We start from the raw sequence: 24,842 nt of genomic DNA, 5'->3' as shown, positions 1-24,842 counted from the left end.
GACTCAAGTTATAGATAATTCTGCTTTTTCTCTCCTCAATTGCATAGGAAGCTTGCTTGAGCTTGGGACATTCATGAATTCACTGCAGCCTTTCTGTAGTAATGCTGTATTTTTATGCATTTGAGATAATTCTGAAAAACCCTTCATGAATCCTGGGGTATTTCTATACAACAATGAGACATCAGAGAAGGAGTTTAGTGGAGATATAAATATTACTGGATAATTTTTCCCTAAATGTCTGATTATCCTATACTTGATAACACTAAGCCTCACTTGCCATTTTTCTGTTTATTGCCAAATGTTTATAAATTATTATCAGTATACACATAAATCCTGGGATGGATATTAATACTAATTTTAAATAATTGTTAGCATTTATATGGACAGTGAAGTGGTATAGTGGATGGAGTAGCAACCCTAGAATCAGGAGGACCTGAGTTCAAATGTAGCCTCAGACATTACCAGCTATCTGAGGCTGGGCAAGTCACTTAACCCTGTTTGCTTCAGTCTGCTTATTTATAAAGTGATCTGGAAATGGCAAATCACTTCATTATCTCTGCCTAGAAAAGAGTTGGAAATGACTCAGCAACAAAGCATTTATATAGCACTTTAAATTTTGCAAAGTTCTTTACGTATATTATCTCATTTGATTTTCACAACAACTTTGTAAAGCAGGACTTTTATTATCCTTTTTTATAGTTCAGGAAACTGAGACCAAGAGAGGTTACAATCGGTCCAGGATTGCACATCTAGTAAGTGAATAAAGTATGTTCCTTAAAATGTTCCTAAAGACCAAAGTAGGACTTTTTATGACAGAAAATTTAGTTTAGAGGGTAGATTTTCTGCAACATCAGACTTCACACACACACACACACACACACACACACACATACACACACAGGAAAGAGACTTTGGGATGGTAAAAGGAGATAAGGCAGTGCATTAGTTTAACTTTAGAGGAAAGCATCAGGCCAAGATTATTTCCTCTATCAGCTTGGGGTGGGGGTGAAGGGGAGGAGATGGGGGAAAGTAGCAATGTGTGTTTATGAAAGATGTACCAGGGTGTGTCTCAGTTATGTGGGCATGCTCAGCTGAGTTTCCTAGTGGCCTCCTTTCCTCTGACATCAAAGCAATCCTCAAGTTTTCTAGATTGTTCCTGTTTCATGTCTCTGACATACGTCTCCTTTGTACCATGCCTAGTCTCATAAAAAAAGAATTCTGGGCAGAGTAAACGGCAGGGTCAAAGATAGAGAGAAAACAGATGGTATGTCCAGGCCAGTATGACTGAACTATAGAATGAATGAAGACCAGTAGTGGAAAATAAGGCTTGATCATGGGACTCAAATGTAAAACTCTTCCAGGAAGGCTTCCTTGATATTTCACTGACAATGACGTATCTCTTCTTGAAATTCCAACAGCAATTTGTTTGCAGCTCTATTGAGGTACAGATTTTCTTGTATTATGATAATTTATGCCCATATCTTATATTTGAAGATTCTTATTGACAGAAACAATGGAATTCATCTTTTTTTATTGTGCTTAAGTTCTAGTACAGTGTCTTGAGTTTAGTAAGATCTAGTAGACTCATCCACTGGTTAACTGAATAACTGAATGAAAACTTAAAAAACAAATGCCTCTGGGAGACATAAGACTTCCACTTAAAATCACACTAAAATATAAATGACTGGTTAGAGGTTCTTTCTTAAGGACACATTTTTATGGGTTTCAGGTGAATGTTGGTTGTCTCACAATTTAGGAGGAGATGACTCCTGCACATCCCTCAGCCCTATGAATAAATATTGGAGATGAATGCACATTTCACAATATGGATTCGTGTTTATGGGTTGTTGTTGTAGACTATTTTCTATCTCTCTTTAAACAGATTCTATTTTCATGAACTTTTAAATTTCAGTGGAAAATTACAATAATTCTTGGAGATACTGTGTTTGGGAATTTTCCAGTCACTTGAACAAGGCCTCAGTGTAGTCAGCTGTTGTCTTTATAATAGACATAATGTTGGCTAAAGAATTCATAAGCTCTCAGGAGGGCCTGATAGTTGGATATCCGTCATAAAACGGATGACCAAAGTGGAAAAAATATGAAACAATTCATTTACAAAGGGGATGTACCCACAGGAAAAAAAAAAAACTCCTAATCTCTCCAGAAGCCAAAAATTCCTCTGAAGTGATTGACCAAACCCTCAGTATTGACTTTCACTTCTCATTTCTTTTTCTCTCTAGTGTGGGTAATTCCTTCTTTGTTCCTCCCCACTCTCCCCACAAAGCACATGACCTTAAGGATATTAAAATAAAAGTCTTCCTGTAAACTACTGAACATCAAAATTAGAACTTCAGAATCTACCCCAGGATAAGCTATTGTAAAAGCATGTCAAGATCCTTGAAGTGCCCAATGGACACAATGAGTGTGTAGACAGACACATTGGATTTTCTTTTTTCCTTTCCCTCCCCTCCCCTCCCCTTTCCTTCCTTTCCTTTCCTTTTCTCATTCAAAGGCAGTACTCTTTCTACTATACTATGCTGTCTCCTTTTTTTTCTCCCCTTATCTTTAATAGAATTGGGCATAAAGCATATGAAATGCACATACCGATCTAAATATACAAAGAGGAAAAGATTCTACAGTCTCTTTGCTTTCTATCTAATTCTGTGTCTTTGGTGATTTCCCTCATCTGGATTATTAGTTGTCAGTTATTCTGGCCTAACCAAACTACAACCTTAATGTTTTTCTTCTTCCTTCATTAATTTGTCTGATGTAGGTTTGGGGTCTGTTTGTTTGCTTTTTTGAAGGAGAGGGTTGGTGAGATTCCAGGATTAGAATTTCATTGATGTAAAACAATTCCTTCAGTTCTAATAGAGACAGCACTACATAATGGCTAGAGTTAGGGGTAGCTAGCTAGAGTAGTTCTAGAGTCAAGAAGACCTGAGTTCAAATTTAGCTTCAGACTTTTTCCAGCTGTGCAATCTTGGGGAAGTACCTTAACCTCTGTCTACTTCATTTTCTTCATAAAATGGAGTCAGTAATAGCACCTATCTCCCAATAAAAATGAATAATATTTTGTAAAGTGCTTTTAGGCAAATTTTAAAGGTTGTATATAAATTATGACTATTTTTAATTTAATATTTTATTTTCCCAATTCCATGTAAAAACAATTTTAACACTTTTTTCAAATTTTGAGTTCCAAATTATTTTCCTCCTTCCCCTCTTTTATTGAGAAAGCAAGCAATTTGATATAGGTTTTTCCCTTTTGTATGTGTGTGTGTGTGTGTGTGTGTGTGTGTGTGTGATCATGTAAAACATATTTCCTTGTAAATCAGACTGTGAAAGAAAACACAGACAAAAAACCCCCAAGAAAAATAAAGAAAAAGGATCTTGGATCTGCATTCACACTTCACCAGATCTTTCTGTGGAGATAGATGACACCTTTCCTCACAATTCCTTCAGATTTGTCTTGGATCATTATATTGCTGAGAAAAGTTAAATTTTTCATAGATTATCATATAATGTTGCTGTTACTGTTTATAATATTCTCTTGGTTTTGCTCATTTTATTTTGAATCAGTTCATGTAAGTCTTTCCAGGTTTTTCTGAGAGCATCCTGTTCATCATTTCTTATAGCACAATAATATTCTACCAAAATCATGTACTACAATTTGTTTAGCTATTCTCCAAATGATGGCTAGCCCCTCGTTTTCTAATTCTTTGCCACCACAAAAGAGCTACTTATAAATATTTTTGTAAATATGGGTTCTTTTCATTTTTAAAAATTTCTTTGGGATATACATCTAGTAGTGATATTGCTTGATCAAAAGGTATGTATGGCTTTCTAACCCTTTGAGTTCCAAATTGCTCTTTAGAATGGTTGGACATGGTTGAATCAGAATATGACTGCCCTAATAGTGCATTAGTGTTTTAATATTTCAACATTCCCTCCAACATTTATCATTTTCCCTTTCTGTCTTATGTGATGGCTATTATTATTAGAGACTCTGTCTTAGACTCAAAACCTGAGTTTAAGTCTTGGTTGTATAGATCTATCACTTTTCTCAATTACAAGTATTTTTTTAAGTTACAGAAGAATTGCTGAATTGAATCATCTGTTTATATAAAGAGTACAAATCTAATTCATGGCTCAGAAGAAACTTCATTTTTTAAAAAAAATGCTACTGATAACTCTTGTTTTTACATGACCTTCATTTCCAAATATGTTATCACTGTCCCATACCAAGATCCCTCCTTATAACTCCCTTATAAAGAAAATAAAAGAAATGATAAATGGGGGAAATAGTTCAACAAAATTAATACATCAACTAAGGCTGACAGTATATGTTTCATATTAATAGTTTTTCACTTCATATTTGAATAGAAAGGTGCATTTTCTTATCTCTCAAAGCTAAGTTTGGTCTGTATAAATAGATGACTTCCTGAAGAAAATAACAAACCTATAAAATAGGGTCTTTTTAGAATATGTGGTCAATAAACAAATGGTCCAAACTATAGGAAAGCATTTGGATAGTAACACCATAAAAGAGAGTGGGGGCAGGGAATGCAATTATCTTCTCCAAAGGACCAGTATGGATTAATGCTATGTGATGGCAGGGGGCTATTGTCACTTTGCAGTCAACTGTAAATGAAAGTGTTGTGGGGAGGGAACAACTTTCTTTCAAGAAATAATTTCCATAGACTGAACCAGTATAATATCAGTAGCACTGCAAGGATGGGAAAAGATCAGTTAGATAGATGAAAAGGTAGGTAAAGACAAACCCTAAAGCAAACTATTGATTTTGTCAGAAGACAAAGGTCAGAGATTGAGCAGAAGTGAACTCATGATAATATTGAATCTCTTAAATTTTTCCAATGGTGCCAATATAGTAAAATTATCCTTAAAAATTTTGTTTTCACAGACTTTGAAGCTAATGAGATTTGAGTAAAAATTTTAATTGGCTCACAATCATACAGATACCAATCCCATATGGGTTTCAAACCAATCTTAGGCTAAAATGATTCATTTTTGTCTATATATAATTTAGTTAATTCAATAAACTAGTGGTTATATATACTATGTGTAAGATGCAAGGTCAGATCCTAGGGGGTATAAGAATAAATAATGTCCCAACTCTTGTTCTTATAATTATATTAGTGTGTGTGGGTATGGATGGGGATGTGTGTGTGTGTGTGTGTGTGTGTGTGTGTGTGTGTGTGTGTGTATGTGTGTGTGTGTGTGTGTGTGTGTGTGTATGTAAAGGTGAAGAGAGGATAAGGAATGAGTTTCTGATATCATTAGAAATGGAAGCTCCTGGGTGAAGGAATTCCCTCTACCAACACCTTCTTGCTTATATCCCTGAGAGGTAAACCTAGGGTCTGAAACCTAAGTCTTCTTCTTAGTTTCCTCTCCAAGGAAGATAACATGTATTTATACAAATAACTATAATATAAATTAGCAAATTACTAAATGCATAGGAGAGGTCAAGTAGAAAGACCTGTGAGATTCAAGAATGGAAACTTCATTTCTAATTGAAGAAAATGGATGAGATGACCCTTGACATAAGATTTATAGAAGGAAAAAAGATCTTAGGAGGTGGAGATGGGTAGGGTGGTTCAAGTGATATGAAAAGCCACAGAAGTGGGAATGGAAAGATAAGATTAGGGAATGAATGGTGCAAAGAGGAATAACATGAAATAAGACTTGGAAGATAGTTTGGAAACAGATAGGAGAAGACCTTGAATGCTAATGTTTTTATTTTAGAATTTAGTGGGCAATGAACCACTAAAGTTTTTGAGCAGGGAAGTTAATATAATTTAGGAAGTTTACTCTGATGGTGTGTGAAGAATGGCTTTGATATGGGAATAGTTGGATGTAGAGAAAGAGGCAAGCTTATAGCCAAAGGAATAATGTTCTCATAGGTTTAAGAGTGGGGAAAAAAGAATACAAGAAGGCTGTATATTGTCATCCTATTCATTTAACTTATATGCTGAGTACATCATGTGAAATGCCAGACTGGATGAAGCAAAAGCTAGAATTCAGGTTGACAGGAGAAGCATAAACAATCTCAGATATACAGACAACATACCATAATGATGACAGACAGTGAAGAAGAATTAAGAAGACTTCTCATCAGGGTAAAAGAGGAGAGTATAAAATATGGCTTGAAGTTTAACATAAAACAAACAAACAAACAAAAAATCCTTAGATCATGGCAAATGAGTCCCATCACTTCCTGACAAAAAGAGGAAGAAGAAATGGAAGCAGTATCAAATTTTATATTCTTGAACTCAAAGATCACTGCAAATGGCAACTGCAGCTGTGAAATTAAAAGACTCTCCTTTGAAGGAAAGCTATGGCAAATTTGGACAGCATACTTAAAAGCAGAGATCTCAGTTTGCTGGAAAAGTCTATATAGTCAAAGTTATGATTGTTCCAATAGCATTGGCTGGGAGAGTTAGATTGAAAGGAAAGCAGAGTGCTGCATAATTGAAGATTTTGAACTGTGGTGAAGACTTCTGAGAGTCCCTTGGATAGCACAGAGATCAAATCAGTTAATGCTTAAAGAAATTGATTCGGACTATTTATTGGAAGAGTGACAACTAAAGTTGAAGCTTACATACTTTGGCCACATAACACGAAAACAGAACTCATTGAGAAAGACTCTGTTTGGGGGGAAAATGAAGGTTAAAAGAAAAAGGGGGAAGGTAGAGAGAGTGATGGAGAGATAGTATGTATCACAGAAGCAATGAACATGAGTTTTACAGTCTTTGGGACATGGTAAGATTAGAAGGTCCTGAGCTGTGAAACATGTGTGTGTGTGTGTGTATGTAAAGGTGAAGAGAGGATAAGGAATGAGAACATGGTCCATGAGGTCCCATAGAATTGGATTTGACTGAATGACTGAAAAACAATATTGATCTGAACCAAGGCCAGAGTTAGTCCCAGATAAAGAGAAGAGGCTCACTGAACTATGAATACCAGATTGCTTACCATTTCATCTACAAAACCAGATATGTGTGTACTGCACACACACATGTACAACTTGTTTTTTTGTACGTGTTTGGACCAGTGATTTCATTGATATAGGTAGTTTTCAGTAAGAAAATGCATATGCATAACTAATATAGTTATTAGCCCTCTCAACAGTTCAGAGAACTAGAATAACTGTATTAAGCTGGCTATGGACAATGTTATCCTCAACCAGAGGAAGAAAAGAAAAACAAAACAAAAAATGCCTTTTCAGAATCTGATGAACACTTTATAAAAATTATTTATTATGTATCTCTTTCCCTTGATCCTAATTACTCATACTGAAAATGACTAATCTGTAAACATGTTTGTCACAAATTTGTATGTACAATGCTAATTTGACTGTTTGCTGCTGAGGGGAGGGGGATGGGAAGGGAGGGTGGAAGGAAATTTTGTAACTTAAAAATATACATATGCATATGAATGGAAAAAATAAAGATGCTATTCAAAAATTAGTTATTAGCACCTCTTCTGCTATTCATGATCTTAAAGATTATTGTCATGTACTGAGAACTTTTGACTTGTTCAGGTTCGTGTCCCGAGTACATGTTGATGTTCTGAGATTGACCCTCTACTCAGTTTTCCTACATTCTTTCACAGATACTTAAGTATGTATGTATAGGATAGATAGACAGGCAGACAGAAAAACAGAAAGATAGATAGACAGACATAGATGGTAAATAGAAAGATAGATGATAATAGACAGATAGATGGTAGATGAAAGATAGTTAGATAGATAACAGATAGATGAATGGATGGATAGGCAGATGGGAAAATAGCCAGACAGATAGAGATGTTTTAATTCCTCTCCCATATGTATCACCATTGTATTGGACCTACATTAATATCTGGTGACCAGTTTAGGGAACTCTGTGAATATGCAATAGTCTTTTCTTTTTTTTGTAGCTCACCTACATCTCCATTCCTCTGTTGTTTCACAGCTCAGTTAATTCTATCTTGAGCAAGTTCTTTCTCACACAATAAGATGTACACATACAAAGTCTCTTTAACTACCTTCTACCTTTTTATTCTGTCTCCTACTTTTAAGTAAAACGATACCTCGATTCCAACTGTGTATCAGATTCTATGAGGATCAAACAAGGAAAAAAGTCATGTCCCTGTTTCTGTTTTCTTTGACCTTAAGCTCTAAACCAGACCAACAGTTATCATAAAATGAGGTAACCTGGCCAGTTAAACAGGGGCCTGGCTCCTGACTTTATGAATCCTACAATCTTAAGCATCAACATAGACTAAGCATAAAACAAGTTGAGTTTTTTTTGGGGGGGCAAGTAAACTCAGAAAACAAATGCATATTTAAAATATAAATAGAAAAACTTCACATCTTTTCTTTGTGTTTGTTTTTCTTTTCTTTTTTTTTTGTTATCTATTGCCCCCCCATCCCCTTTTACCATTTCCTAGTTGTAGGTCTGCTAAGTCAACTTTTGTTTATATGATCATTCCTTAGTTTTTGGTTCATGTTTGTATAGGGAAAAAAATGCATGTGTGCTGGGTGGGGATCCTTCTTTGTCTCTTGCTCTCCATTTTTTTTTTTCCCTGGGAAATCAGATAGCCATAAGAAAAGGCCTAAGATCACAATATGCTTTAGCAAATGTAAGAGCAGCCTGTAATCTCCCTCTCCTTCTGTGCTTCCATTTCCTGGCTATCTAACATATCAGCTAGTGTTCTTCTGCAGAGCTGGCAGGATCAAAAGTCAGGTGGGGATGATTTAGGTTCCATTTCTATTATGAAATAATTGTCTTATCTACATGATAATGCACATATATATTCATGTTAAATTATCTACATCCGAAGTACTCACTCATGCCCCATAGAAGATGATAAATGTGCCAGCTGCTGACATGTTGTGGTGAGATCACTGAGATGGTGTGGAGCAGGGCATTTTGCCAATGGTTTGGGTGGCTACTTTTTTGGGGAGTGAGTCACACTGAAGCAGCTACTGCTGCTCCATCCCTGATACTGGTTTCTAATATCTTTCTCTGGAAGAAGGCCAGAGACCCTATACAGGGATTTTGGTCCATTTTTCATCTTTTGGCAATACTCTATTTCCTGAATTACCCTCCTTTGCCTCTGGAAGCCTCCTGGGTAAGACTGTTATGTGACTGGGTCGAATTGAATTATCCAACAGCTTGCTGTCATGGGGACGGATGTTCCCAGGTTGGAGACCCCTTAGTTTAGACTTTGCCTTTGAAACTTGGCATTGAAACAATTAGTTTTTGCTGGGGCTTGGTCAAAAGGGATTGTCCTCAATACATTCTAAAAATGATATAATCCCATTTTATGAAACTTATGTTATGTACCTATCCCTGGGTTTAAAGAAAAAAAATCACAGAATAGTCTGACACAAAATGTCTGCCACACGATCAGGGAAGTGGACTAAGGGAGAACAGGACCCTTCTGCTCTTATTAGCTAAGCTTCTCCTTCTCTCCATCTCTCAAGCTGGCAGTTGTGCTTCCTCAGCTTAAGAACAGGGCTGGAGTGCATGGGCTAAGAAGATGCTGGTGCCACATGACAAGATTTTCACCAGGGACTTTAAGCCTGAGACTCTTATTGTGTATAAACTGGTATGTTGCTACGCAGTGCAGTCTAAGTGAGGAGAGAAAACTCCTTGGGTAACTTTTGTATTTCTTAAATAGATTGTGCTTGCAGGACTTGGGAGCAGACCTCCCCTGCAGGTCTATTGTCTTAGCCTATGGTACTGTGAGTAGGAGGAGGAAGCAGGGAGGAGCAGGGAAGGCAAATGTTAACTAGCTATTCCCTAGAACTTGAGACAAGACTAGGGACAAGGCTTTCTTAGTGAAGCTTTTTCAGTCTAGACCCCAAATTCCATTTCTCATAAAGTATGGGGAGGGAAGTATAGCCTATAACTTTGGGAAGGAAGAGAGTTTGCTACACTTAGCAAACAGGGAGGTGCACATAAACCTAGACTGGGACCTTGATACACTATGCTTGACTGACTACTTCTGCAGGTTTGGGGAGGGGAGAATGATTCAACTTTAAATAGACCTCATTTAAAGCTAGTGAAGTTGTGGTAAAATAGTTTAAATAGGCCACCTGGGTCCTTAGGCATCTTTCATCTGCAGATTTCAGCCAGTGGTCAAAGCTAATTGCAGAGTTAGAAGGAAGAGCTAAGGGTTTTGGTGAAGGGCAGTGTGAAATCTGTTAGTTTCAGTTCACATGGATTATTATGAAGCTGTTTGACCATATTCATTTGCATGATCAATGGGTTTTGCTTTGACTCTGAAATTGGGGTACACCCAAGAAAGTGAAACTTGACTAGGTTTATTCCAATTCATTCTGAAACTGAATTTTACATTCTAGCTATCAGTCTTACAGTTTGGGTTGTACTTTCACTGAACTTTTTCACTTTAATCTTCCTTCCTTCCTTCCTTCCTTCCTTCCTTCCTTCCTTCCTTCCTTCCTTCCTTCTTTCCAAATGCCTAACTGACTTTCTCCTTCTTTCCCATTTGCTTATAGTTGAAAGCATAATCGAGACTTCTCTTTCAGAAATAGTAAGAGAAATCTACAATTTTTTAAAATCTATTTTTATTTTTTCATCCATATGCACATGTATATTTTTAAGTTACAAAATCTGCCCCCTCCAGTGGTGAACAGTCAGGTTAGTATTATACATTTTTAATAAACAGTTTTACAGATTAGTCATTTGTGGTATAAGGAATTAGATTAAGGGAAAGAGATACGTGAGAGATAATTTTTATAAAGTGTTCATCAGATTCTGAAGAGTTGGGTTTTTTTTTTATTTGTTTGTTTTTGTTTTGTTTTGTTTTTCTTCCTCTGGATGGGGATAGCATAGTCCATAGTTGATCTAATAGGGTTGTCCTAGCTCTTTGGACTGCTGAGAGGAGCTGCTTCCATCAAGGCTGATCATCTCCCAATGTTGATGTTGATGTGTACATTGTTCTCTTGGTTCTGCTCCCTTCACTCAGCATCAGATCCCATAACTCATTCCATGCTTCTTTAGAATCGTACCCTTTATAGTTGCTTATAGAACAATAATTTTCCATAGTATTCATGTACCATAACTTGTTTAGCCATTCTTGATGGACATCCCCTCAATTTCCAATTCTTTGCCATTACAAAAAAGAACTGCTATGAATATTTTGGAACGTGAGGGATTTTTCCTATTTTTTTTATGATTTCTTCTGGATATAGGTCTAGAACTGGAATTGCTTAGTCAAAGGGAATGCACTTTTTTATTGCTCTTTGGACTTAATTCCATACTGCTCTCTAGAATGGTTGGATCAAATCTACAATTTTTAATAATTTTTTTGCAATTCAGTTTCTTTCAAATTCATTAGAATAATAATTATCCTTTAAATAACATATTTTGAAAATTTGAATCAAAGTTATCAAAGAAACACATTTTAAAAAATGATATCCCTATATTTTTCTCTGTTGAGTGTCTCAAGACACAAAGTTTGAGATTTGACTTAAAGTTTATAGCTGAAATTCAAATTAGCACAACTTAGAGGGAGATTTAATTTCAAAGAGATTTTGATGAAAATCACATCTGTGTTATTCAGAAACTATGTAGGAATAATTTACCATGTATAAGAACATTTGAAAGATCAGAGATAAGCATTGAAGAAATTATTATTTTTTATTTTAAAAGTGTTCATAACATCTGACTTATATGACTAAGATGTAAGCATGGGACTTTGAGACATCACCTCATTGCTCTTGTTTCATTTTTCCATGACCATGTCTCTTTTGTTTTCTTTTATTATGGAGTTCAAATTATTGTTATCAAAATTAGTATTTTGGAGGAGAAGGATGAGATTAATAGTAACACTCAAAATATGTAGATATAGGTGATTTTCCTCTTGACTTTTCACATTTTAACACCCTAGTCATTCAGTTGAGTTGGTAGAGCTGCTGACAGTAGGCAGTTCTCAAAAGTACAATATATTGAGAAGTAGTATGGTTCAGGATCAGTCTTAGAGTCACTAAGAGTTGGGTTCTAATCCATCTCTGTATAATGACTGTGTAATCCTAAACAAGTTATTTATTGTTTGGTATCTCTAGGCAACTGTAGAAGACTCTAGGTGGCAGACTGTCTATCTATATTGGTAGAAGGATCCTCACCAAAAGTTCCCTATGTTTCTCACAACTCAGAGTAGGTATTTATTAAATGTTTACTGATTACCTTGATGAAATCACAGGTTCAAATTGGGGGGGGAAGCAAACAAACTTTCCCCAAAATCTAATATTAAAATGTTAGTGACCATAGATTCTCAAAAATTATTCTATCTCTCTTTCCCTGGTCACTACATTTTTTTTTTGTCTTCTGTGAGAATGTAAGCTTCTTGCGGGCAAGAATATTCTACCTTTCTATGTTTATATTTCAGGCATGTAGAACAGTGACTAACACATAAGAAATGGTTAAAATGGGAGACCCCTCTTTAAAAAAGAAACAACTGTGGTTTATTTCCTTATATCCAAACTAGTTGAGTTTGGGGAGGCTCATAAATTAAAGATTGGCATCTAAGTGATGGTTGCTTGTGGCTACAATATCTCATGAAACTGCCTAAAAAGGCAGTATCTATGGAGCAAGAACCCAAATTGAGGAAATAATAGACTTTTAATACATTAAAGTATGTTTAGCAAAGGGTCTTACACATCCTAAATATTTACACACATTTCCTTTTTCCTTTTTTAATCTTTCCTTTCCCCTGATTACATGCAAAAACAAATTTCAACATTCATTTCCAAAACCTTGAATTCAAAATTCTCTTACTTCCTCCCTCACTCCCCCTCACTGAGAAAGTAAGTTACTTGATTTAAGTTAAAAATGTGAAGTCATGAAAAACATTACCAAAATAGTCTTCATGTAAAAGTAAGCATAGCTCCCCTTCCAAAAAAAGGAGAACCCTCAAGAAAACTGAAGTGAGAAAAAAAAATGTATGCTTCAGTCTGTATTCAGATACCATCAGTTCTAGCTTTTGGATGAATACTTTATCATAGGTCTTTCAGAGTTCTCTTGGGTCACAGTGTTGCTGAGAAAACATAGGTTATTCACAGTGGATCATCCTGCAATGAATGTATACAGTATACAGTACATTTTCCATTGCATATGTTCATGTAAGATCTTATTGAGCATCCTGTTTATCATTTCTCATTATAGAACAGCATTTCATTTCAATCACATACCACAATTTGTTCAGCAATTTCCCAACTATTTTCTTAATCAATAAATGCATGATCAGGAGGATTCCTCACGATTTACCTTCACATCCCATTCCATCCAGCTTTCTACTTAGACCATTTTATCAACTATCTTGACCCTGCTGTCTTCCTTCTTCCTATTAGACCAGCTCCTTCCATAGTAATTATGGACCTCCAGAATCAATGCTCTTTGATCTTAGGGAAAATAATCTATTCATATTTGGTCCTGTTCTCCTGGGATCTAACCCTAGCTGTGTGATCCCTGATAAGTCATTTAATCTCTTTATGGCTCAGTTTCCTCAACTGCAAAATGAGGACCACAATAGTATCTTTCTTACAGGGTAGTTGTGAGAATCAAATGAGACAATATTTGGAAATCACTTATTCCTGTGATTGGCACATAGTAGGTCTCCCCTTTCCCTTCTCTTCCTCCTTTAGTGCCTTCCCTATGAAATTACCTTTTATTTCTGTAATATTTATTTTGAATGTAAAGGCTTTTTTAAAAACCTATTTTGAATATGAGGATATTGAAGTCAAGGATCATGTTTTTGCCTTTTTTTTTAATCCCTAGTGCTTAGCATACATCCTGATCCAAAGTAAGTAATTGATAAATATTTGTTGATTGATTGACTAACTGAACTGTTAGAACTGCATAGTAGGTGTGAAGGGTGAATGTTTTGTTTTATTTTGTTCTATTTTTTTTCCATAGAGTTTTTTGAAGAGAAAGGTAATATTCCTAGCTCCACAAAATGATAAGGGAGATTCAATGACATCAGTAAATGTAGAATATCTTGTTAATGACCTCAGGAAAAAGAGACATTCATGGAGGTATCTTTGAGGGGCTAAAGAGGCAACCATATGTAGATCTGATAAAGTCAATCTGCAGGTGTGCCATTGCTGACAATTCCAATTTTTAGGAAGCAATCAGTGAAGCAAATTCTGACCAAATTCTAGCTAAAAAAAGAAGAGCTGGTTGCTGAAGTAGAAAGGATGGGAACCTAGGGGAGAAAGTGGCCACATAATTTTCATGTTCTTGATAGCATAGAAGGAACATGCTGGGCAAAGTTGAACACCCACTTGAGAGGTGAAAATTTTTTAAAAATTCAAAGGAAAAAAATAGGCTTGATTATATGGCTCGAGACTTTAAAAAGGGAGGTGTTTCAAAAGGCATGGGAAATTCAAGAAAGTAAACAACACCATAATCACAAATGATCCTGATGAGTAAGAAAAAAAGGAAGACATCTAAAGATATGAACATGATTGCACAAGGATCTTTCCAAAGAACTTATGTACAAAAGATGGAAGCAGGAGAATTTGACCAAGCATAAATACAAAAGAGGGATAACCACACAGAAAAAGAATACTGGAATACTAGAACCCTGTTCCTCTAAAGGAACAGAAACCTTAGAAAAATGCCAAAAGAAAAAATAAAAAGACTTTCATGAAACAATGGTCATAGCAAGAAAGGCTAGATCTGATGTTTGGGATGGATTAATCAATCAACAAGCATTTACTAAGTAATTACTCATTGTGAGTCAGATACATTGTTGGAGAATGCTGATGACAGAGAAAAGTAATTATTTTAAATATTTGTTTTGCCTTAATTTTCTCTGTCAAGGAAAATAGCTTAGGGACCTAAAGGATAAAACATAAATAGTTAATAGCTAGTTGAAGATCAGCAAAAATGAGGAGAGAATGAAAGGGAACTAAACTGATTTTAAAACAAAACAGACTAAAATGATATAATTTGGATCCCAAATTACTGAGAGAACTTGTCAATAAAATTGGTAAACTGTTTTTGCTCACTTTTGAGAAGTCATGAAGAGTGGGAGACATGTCCTGAGACTTTTGATGAATAAATGTCTTGATTTTTCAGAAGGGAAGTATTTAGACTCTGCTCATGAGCTTGACCTCTACCTCTGGCAAAATTCTAAAATGGATTACTAAGCGGGTGGGAAGTGGGCACTCAAAAAAAAAAGCCGTGAAGTAGGATTCATTTTATGATGGGTTGCTAGGCTGAGAGACCAAGGGAACTGCTGTGGTTATAGAAGGTCCTTATGATGGTTTTTTTTTTTTTGGTGGATAAAGTGAGAAAATGTGGTATCAAGGAAAGTACAGTGAAAAGGACTCAAAACAGTGAAACAAGTAGACCAAAAGAATATTAATCAATGGATCACAGCAATCTTTAAGGCAGTCTTGAGTGGAGTGCCACAAGGTTCAAACCTGTCCTGTTCATCATTTTGAGTTGGTTGATGTGGTTCTTATTGTTTTGTTGTGGTTAGCTAGGTGGCACAGTAGATAAGAAATCTTTCTGATTCCTCTTCTTGAGTTCAAATCAGATACTTACTAGTTGTGTGACCCTGTTTGCCTCAGTTTCCTCACCTGTAAAATGGGCTGAAGAAGAAAATGGCAAACTACTCCAATACCTTTGCAAAGAAAATCTCAAATGGAGTCATGAAGAGGCAGATATGACTTAAAACAACTGAACAATAACTATTACAAAAGGGGAGTAGTGAGGGTACTCAAGTAGCTTATAATCTAATGGGGGAACCCATACACAAAAGTTTTATTGTGTATAGAAGCAATGATTTATTCATTTCATCATAGCTGGGTGCTAGTGTTAGGCCTGCTGGGGTAGGAATGAATGTCCTTTGAACTCTCTTCCATTGCTAAATTTATGATCCCTATAATCTGAATTCAAATATCAATTCCACTAATAACTATCTACTAAACTTAGTTAAGTCCTTAATGTCTCTGGGACTAAATTTCCTCATATATTTAATATAAGGAGAAAATAGATTTCAACTGAAAAGGAGGGGAGTGGAATGAAGCAGAGCAGCTGATAGAAAATGAAGAGGGTAATCTCAAAATTCAGAGAATTAATTGACTTATCAGAAATCAGATAACTGGTTAAGTATTTTTCTATTTTCTATTTTCTATTTTTTCTATTTTTCTATTCATTATGCTTTTCCTCTCTTTATATAATGAAGCATTTTAAGATTTATGCAATCACTTCTTTCATACCAACCTGATAGGCAGGGAATACAAGTGTGGATCATGTTCAATTTATAGAATGAGATTGTGACTTGTCCTGGATCATATAACTAGTCAGTGTCTGAATTCAATTCCCTATAAATTGATGGGAATTAGTGACTGACTAGAAAGTGAAATAGAGGGTGGATAGAGACATGAAGATTTATTCATGCAAAAAACGTTTATAAAAAAATACCCCCCAAACCCATCTTTGATTGTTTCTATGACTGCGTGATTGGGAGAATGATGGCTCTAGTGACAGAAATGGGAAAACCTTTGGAGGAGCTGGTTTTAGAAGTACTGGTTCATGAAATCATAGGTTTAGAGCAGGAAAGGACCTTAAAGGCCATTTATGCCAATATATTAATTTTATAGTTGAGAAACTAAGTCTCTGAGATGATAAATGACTCACTCATGTTCATAAAGTGACAGGTAGGATATTAACCCATCATCTTACTCTTAATCCTTCACTCTTTTAGGTGAATATTCCTCAGCCTTCAGGGAAGATGGTACCTAAAGATTTGATGTGGGACTATATTGACCAAAGATATTCCTTGAAAGGCCAGGATGATGTATTATAAATATGAACAGTTCCTACACTGCTGTCTAGTTTAAATTCCTGAGAAACAGATCTTGGCTCACTTGATAGAGTGGGCAAAAATGGCTTGCATAAATACTAATGATACAGTCATCCCCTTAAGGGAAAGATAACCTGAAATTCAGTGATAGAGGGAGTTATATTGTTCTGACTTCTATTTGAAGTTATTGGAGATTCATAGGATTTAGGACTGGAAAAGACCTTAGAGATCATCTACTTTATATGATCAACTATGATGAACTTGTTCATTTTAGCAGTCCAATAATCAAAGACAATTCTAAAAGACTTTAAATGCAGAACTATCTTCAGTTTTTAAAAGCTGTTTTATACATTATGCAATTTTTTCTTCTGTTTAGATTTGATTATTCTTTTACAACATTAATATGGATCTATGTTTAGCATAATTATACATGTAGAACCTATTTTAGATTGTTTTCTGTCAGGGGAAGGGGGTGAGAAAAGAAGGGGAGAGAAAAATGCAAAACTTAAAAACCTTGCAAAACTGATTGGTGAAAACTAAATATGTTGTTGGAAAAATAAATAGATAAAAATATTTAAAATCTTAAAAAAGAGATTATTCTAATTTGTTCATTTCACATATAAAGAACCTGAGGCCCAGAGACATTAAAGGATTTGACTGTTAAGCAGATAGTAATTAGCAGAGCTGGGATTTGAACTCATATTATAAGGGATCATGGATTTATCCCTGGAAAAGACTTCATTTATTTCTGCCCCATTATTAGGGCCAGTTGGGTCAGCAACACAAGATGTAGTGATTTGTGTAGTCTACAGACTTCTACCAAGTTGGATGGGCCTAGACCCCATTATGTCCTTGGGTGAACAGGAAACTGTGTCAAGGGAGATGAGGGCCAATCAGATCTCAGGGACAGCTTTGTTACCTTCTGGTGTTGCTGAGGAATGGGAACACCCTGGTCATATCAAATCCTCATTTTACAGGAGAGGAAGCTAAGGGTCATAAAAATTTAGTGATTTGCCCAAGGTTACATAGTTAATCTATTGTTATGATTAGAACTGAGGTCCTTTTACTACAAATTCAGTATTCTTTCCGCTATGCTACTTTTTTTTTTTTAGGGTTTTTTTTGCAAGGCAAACAGGGTTAAGTGGCTTGCCCAAGGCCACACGACTAGGTAATTATTAAATGTCTGAGACCAGATTTGAACCCAGGTACTCCTGACTCCAGGGCCGGTGCTTTATCCACTACGCCACCTAGCCGCCCTATGCTACTTTTTTTTTTTAATCATTTTTCCCCTGTAACAGGAAAGGAGATGGTTTCTAGGGTCAAAGAATTTCTGGAAATCATTACTCCTTTTAAGTGTATCACACCTTAAGACCACAGTGACCCACTTTGTATTTCCAGGTAAACTGACCTAGATGGGACACTGTTACAGTTGGATTTTCTTGTTGTATTGAGTCATTTCAGTCATGTCTGACTCTTCATGACCCCATTTGGAGTTTTCTTGGCAAAGGTGCTAGAGTAGTTTGCCATTTCCTTCTCCAGCTAATTTTCCAGAAGAGGAAACTGAGGTATATAAGGTCACACAGCTAATAAGAGTCTGATTTGAACTCTTGAAGAGGAGGAGTCTTACTGATTCTGGTATCAAAACTCTTATCCACTGTGTCATCTAGTTGCCACAACAAAATAACAGCAGCAACAAACTCTGTAACAACATGATGCAACTCTCCATCTAAGTCTGTTTGCCCGGAAATATATTTAATATTAGTTTAAATTTCACTAGAGTAAAAAAATTCGTAGTTTCTTTTGTCCTCCTCACACCAATTAAACCCACTATTGAGAAGTTCTTACTCATATCGAACAAGCATCTCTTCTGCTACAACTTAAGCTTTTTAATCCTGTTCTCTTGGTGATGATAGTCATCTTTGGTATAAGAATATTCTCTCCTTTTTTATTCTCATTCAGACTCTTTAAAAGAACAAACTACAATTGAAACGTCTTTCAGATAATGTCAAGCTTTAGTGTACTACTTGGGGTTTGAGGAAATGAATGGCTTTAAACATATATTTAAAAGCTTTGAAAGATAGTATTCTGTGTGCATAGTGCTTCATAATGTGGATAGCTGATCCATCCTCCAGAAGTAACATTTATTTTCTGTTATTAATTATCCTGTCTATCTACTCATAGAGTGAAGTACAAATACATGTGTGCTTTCAAAAGTAAAAGATAGAGCCTTTACATGAACATAAATGGGAGAAAGATGTTTCTCCAGGTAGAGCATTTCATTATAATTGGTAGATTTTTAATTTATTTTTCCTGAGGAAGAAAAACAACATCATGTATTCCAAATGAAACTCTAAAAAAGAGATTAATTTATTTAGCAACCCTTTTCAAAATGAATGTTCATAATTTAGATTCCACCTGAGACACGCCACTCATATTCAGAGGGAATGTCCAAAAGGATTCAATCAGATGTGGATGGGGGGGGCAATAAATTCAAAACAGGAAAATTCTCTTTCTTAATTTGAGAGGAGCTAATGATGGACACATGACACCTTCACCAAAATGGCAGGAATATTGATTAATTAACATTCATGTCAAACCCTGCCAAGAGGGAAAAAAGTGCCATCATTAGAGAATGAGAGGTTTATTGTTATAGTCCCTTGGTTATTAATGAAGCATTTAGACAGCCCTGGAATGTCATCGAGATAGAATGGATGACCTATAGATTTGGGGGGAGTCCAGAGTTGTTTTAGACTGTGTCCCTTAATTCCTAGTTCTGACTGATCAGAAGATGCCCCTGGTGTACAGAACTGAACTCAGACACCATTGATTGCTACATGCTGCTAACTCAGTTGAAATGGAAAGCAATGCTGAAACTGTTTCCAGAAAAACAAAGGCTTCTCATTTAAACACTAACCTGCTTTCCTTAGACAACATCAAAACCAAAAAGTCATTCTTGTTGAATATTTATTAAGCATCACATATACTGAGTTTCTAAATGAAAAAAAATGCTTTTTTGGAATCAAGATGGCTGCCTATAAACATTCTTATTTTTATAGATCCATTCCTGCAGTGGGTATGGGGTACCTATGATACATATCATGTAGGCTTCAATTGCTGTGCATTATGTATTTTTTGTTCTTTGATATACAATGCTACTTTTTTGTGAGTCTAATAGAAAGTTCAGAAAGTTGTCTACTTAGTTTGGTTCTGCCACTAGACAGCTGCCTACCTAACTGTGGGCAAATCATATTACATCTTGGGACCTCGGTTTCTTCATTTATGAAATGAAGGGAGTTGGACCTCTGAAATTCCCTCTAGTTCCAACAATTTGACTGTACTTGCCATCTTCCGTCCCACTTTTCCCTTTTGACTTTACCTATACCTAAGGGTCTCTTAGTTTAGCAGTTCCCAGTGGTATTAATTCTTTAAATGCCATTTTAACTGAAGGCTGAAGAATTTCATCTCAATTTCTCATCTCAATTTTAGTATCTCTAAAGCCCAACTTGTACATTCCCTTACTTTTAGGAAAAAACTATTCTGATAACTGTCTTTATGTATCTTAACCATTCCTTATAACTTCCACTCTCATCATTAATGTTTCTGCTTTTCTTCAGGGTCTAGTTCTCATGTTACCTCCTCTAAGAAAGCTTCACTGACACAGCCAGGTAAGTATTAACTCCTTTTCTCAAATTTCTCATATCCTTGGACTGGTTACTGCCTTTACACTTTTCTCTCTTGAATCATTGTTTCTGTTCAGTCACTTCAGTCATGTCTAATGCTTCCTGATCCTACTGGGCCAAAGATACTGGAGTGATTTACCATTTCCTTCTCCAGCTCATTTTATAGATGAGCAAACTGAGGCAAATAAAGTTAAGTGACTTGCCCAGGGTCATGCAAATAGTAATTATTTGAGGCCAGCTTTGAATGCAGGGCTATGACCTCTGCACCAGTTGCCCCCTCTTGAACCAAATTTGTGTATAAATAATTTTAAGTTTGTGGAGATGAAGGTCTCTGTGGGAACTGCAGTGCCTAATATAAGACTTTTATATAAAGCAGACCTTTAAACATATTGACTTGAATTTATACATAATGCTGGCTATGACTAGGGGATCATCCAAGGAAGAAAAAAAATATTTCCAGGATATGATATTTCTTGTACCACAGTCTAGAAGAAAGAACACTGAGTTTGGAGTCAGAGGACTGAAGACCAGGGTTTGAATCCTGGGTCTGATGCTTTTGACTTTTGTGACCTTGGATAGGTCAGTCTCTAGTTCTCAGCTTCTTTATCTGTAGAGTGAGGGAGCTGGAGTAGATGACCTTCAAAGTCTTCTTTATCTCTAAATTGATGGTGCTGTGATGCCACTTTCTCTGATAATTCAAAGATCTGACATTTCATTGGTTCTGGTTTACTCAGATGGAAACTCCTCTCTATCTTAATAGGCCATAAGATCCTACATGTGGAGCTAGGATGGACCTCAGAAGTCATGATTTAATGAGTTGCTCTGACTCTCCCCTCCCTCAAAATATATATAAAACCCTATTATCTAATGGTCTTTCTGAATTTAACTAGCTTTGTTCATTAAACAAATAAACCAATAAAAAATAAAAAACATATAATCTGTCCCAGAGACCAAACTTGAAGCCATTCCTCTTAATGGAAACTGCCAGACCTTGGACTTTGTGAGCATAGGCCAGGGTTACCTCCAGATCAAAATGAGGCAACAGGATGGGATTTCAATGGAATATAGGATATTGCACTCCCATTATTTGCCTCAATGATTAAGATAGAGCATTTATGGTTCCTGAGTCCCATCTGTTCCCCTACCTCTTGACCTGAAATAGTTTTGACTAATAACAGAAAACTAGTCATTTAGGATTCTGAAATTAGTTTTTATTACATGGCAAGGGCATAATTTAAGTTCATTTTGGCACTCAAGCAACCCTAAATGTCTATGGTGGAGAGAGAAGCCCTGGATATTCTTGAATACTTCTTATAAAACAAAACAAAATACCCCAAACTCTAAAATTTAATATCACTGTGACTGTGGACAAGTCATTACCTCTCTGAGTTCCATTTTACTCATCTGTCAAATGGGGATTATAGGAGTACCTACATTGCAGTATTGTTGAGAGGACCAAAAGACATAATACAGGTAAAATGCTTTGCTCTGTTTACTATGTGAAGGGCACTGTTTTAAGTCCAGGGGATAGGAAAGCAAAAACTTTAAAGTTTAAATACAAGGGATTTGGGTCTGTCATGATGAATAGAGGAGAAAAGCATAACTCTTTATAATCTGATCACTAATAAAAAAATCATCATTTTTCTGTCATTCAGTAGAAAGGTATAGCAAATGAGATTCATGGGATTAATGTGTGAAGGAAATGCCCGTGTTAAATCTATAGGCCATCCCTTTTGGATTGCCTTCTATAAATTAAAAGCCATAGAGAGTTGGGAGCCTTGGTGAAAGAGAAAAATAATGAAACCAAAAGACAACTTTTAATTTTCTTTCCTAGGGTTTTGACTTTTGGTTTTTGTTTTTAAGGTTCCTTTGGCTGCTTCCTCATGTTCTGCTGAATCTCCTCCCTGCCATCTTTTTGGAGTAGCCAAGAGAAATTCTTCTGTTTGTACACGAAGGTTGTGCCTCCTATCCTGTCACAGCAGGGCTGTTTCAGCAGCCTTGGGAGCAGGCATCCAAACTAGCATCAGGTGTCACAGCGACCCAGCCCTGGAAGCTAATGGCAGCTGTGCTTTCCCTGGAGAAAAGGAAAGACAGTCTATGCTTTGTCCTTACTAGGACATGTCTGAATTTAAAACTGAAGCCAAAGCATTTGGCCTAGGAAGTTGTACCATTTGCCTCATCTGTTGCTATCTAGCCCTGCCTGTGCGCCAAACAGTGCATGCACATATAGTGAAATGAACAGATGAACAGCCAACATTTTAAATTCAGACACTTCCTGGTGAAGACAAAGCTACGGTGTTGTATTCTTGCATTCCTAAGGAAGCACAACTGATCAGTGCAGGGGAACTTCCCACTGGGGAAACTACCTCCATCCATTCAGGTTGACAACTCATCTTTAATCTACAGTCTTGGAGACTTGCCTGAGGACACTAAAAAACTGTGACTTGCCCAAGGTTGTAGAGCCAGTCAATACATAAATACAGCAGACCCTAATCCCAAAGATTCTTGCTTCTAAGGTGGGCTTTTCTAAAAAAAAAGCAAAGGAACGACTAAGAAACAATGGACTAAAGAATGAATGAGTGAATGAATACATGGTGTGTGTATATGTATGTATGCATTGTGTGTATATACACACAATGCATACATTATACATTCATACACGTATCAAGGAAGTTAAAAGTATCAATTAATTCAGAGAAACCTGGAAGGATTTGCATGAACTGATGCTGAATGAGATAAGCAGAACTAGAAGAACATTGTACACCCTAACAGCTACATGGGAGTGATGATCAACCTTAAGGGACTTGCTCATTCCATCAGTGCAACTATCAGGGACAATTTCAGGGTATCTGTGATGGAGAATACCATCTGTGTCCGAAGAAAGACTTGTGGAGTTTAAACAAAGACCAAAGACTATTACCTTTAATTTTAAAAAATAAAATCTATCTCTTATATTTTATCTTTTCCTTAAGGATATGATTTCTCTCTCAACACATTCAATTTTGATCAATGTGCAGCATGGAAACAATGTAAAGACTACCAGACTGCCTTCTGTGAGGGTGGGGGGAGGGAAGTGAGATTGGGGAAAAGATTGCAAAATTCAAAAAACAATAAAAGGAGCATTAATTAAACAGCTACTACATTACAGGTACTATGTAAGTTCTTTATACATTGCACCTCATATAATAATAAATATATTATCAAATATTTAACATTTACATATATATATATATATATAAAACATGACATCTATAATATTATATATAACCTATATACATATGTATTAAATAAATAGATTCAGTGCTCATATGATACTGACTTTGGATTCAGAGAACCTTAGGCTCAGATTCTTTTTTTGACTATTATAATCTATGTCTCCTTTGGTCAATCACATAACATCCTTGGGCCAGTGCTTCTTCATCTGTAAAAATCAGGGAAGGCAGCTGGTTGACACAGTGGATATAGCTCTGCACCGGAGGCAGATAGAACTGTGTTGAAATTTGGCCTTAGGCTCTTTTTTTGGGGGGGGGGGGGGCTTTTGCAAGGCAAACGGGGTTAAGTGGTTTGCCCAAGGCCACACAGCTAGGTAATTATTAAGTGTCTGAGACCGGATTTGAACTCAGGTACTCCTGACTCCAGGGCTGGTGCTTTATCCACTGCGCCACCTAGCTGCCCCAACCTTAGGCTCTTAATAGCTATATGACCTTTGGCAAATCACTTAACCCTATGTGCCTCAGTTCCCTCATCTGTAAAATGAGCTGGAGAAGGAAATGGAAACCACTCTAGTATCTTTGCCAAGAAAACTAGATAGACAATATGGATGTTCTATGATCACAGAGCCCATAAAGAGTCATACACAATTGAACAACAACATCAACATTTATTTGAGGCAAATAGATGGCACAGTGGATAGAGTACCAGGCCTGGAGTCAGGAAGACTCATTTTTTTGAGTTCAAATCCAGTTTCAGAAAATTACCTATGTGATCCTGGGAAAGTTACTTTACCCTGTTTCCCTCAGTTTTCTTATCTGTGAGATGAGCTGGAGAAGGAAATGGCAAACTACTACTATATCTTTGCCAAGAAAATTCCAAATAGGATCATGAAGAGTCAGACAAGACTGAACAAGAAAAACAAACTAAGTGGGTTGGACTAGATGGCCTCTGAACATCTCAAGACTTTTAATATTGTATGTATGTGTGAATTTGCATACAAAAACATATAGATTAAAACAGAAGGGTACCTTTTGGTCTAGCACAGTGGAATAGCTAATATTTTCATAGAATTTTGTGGATAACAAATTGTCTCATAAAATTTGA

The 24,842-nt window shown here is 36.2% G+C and overlaps 1 long non-coding RNA gene across 1 annotated transcript; it reads left to right on the top strand.

Moving 5' to 3' along the window:
• Positions 1-1,136: 1,136 nt before the first annotated feature.
• LOC141500451 (uncharacterized) lies at positions 1,137-23,554 on the top strand. Its single transcript, XR_012471928.1, has 3 exons — positions 1,137-1,442; positions 20,460-20,510; positions 22,389-23,554. It is a non-coding gene; the product is annotated as an uncharacterized LOC141500451 (long non-coding RNA).
• The last annotated feature ends 1,288 nt before the right edge of the window (positions 23,555-24,842 follow it).

Source organism: Macrotis lagotis, chromosome X, assembly GCF_037893015.1.
Source record: "Macrotis lagotis isolate mMagLag1 chromosome X, bilby.v1.9.chrom.fasta, whole genome shotgun sequence".
Classification (NCBI taxonomy): Eukaryota; Metazoa; Chordata; class Mammalia; order Peramelemorphia; family Peramelidae; genus Macrotis; species Macrotis lagotis.
The sequence above is the reverse complement of the archived record's forward strand: the minus strand, read 5'-3'. Positions and strand labels throughout refer to the sequence as shown.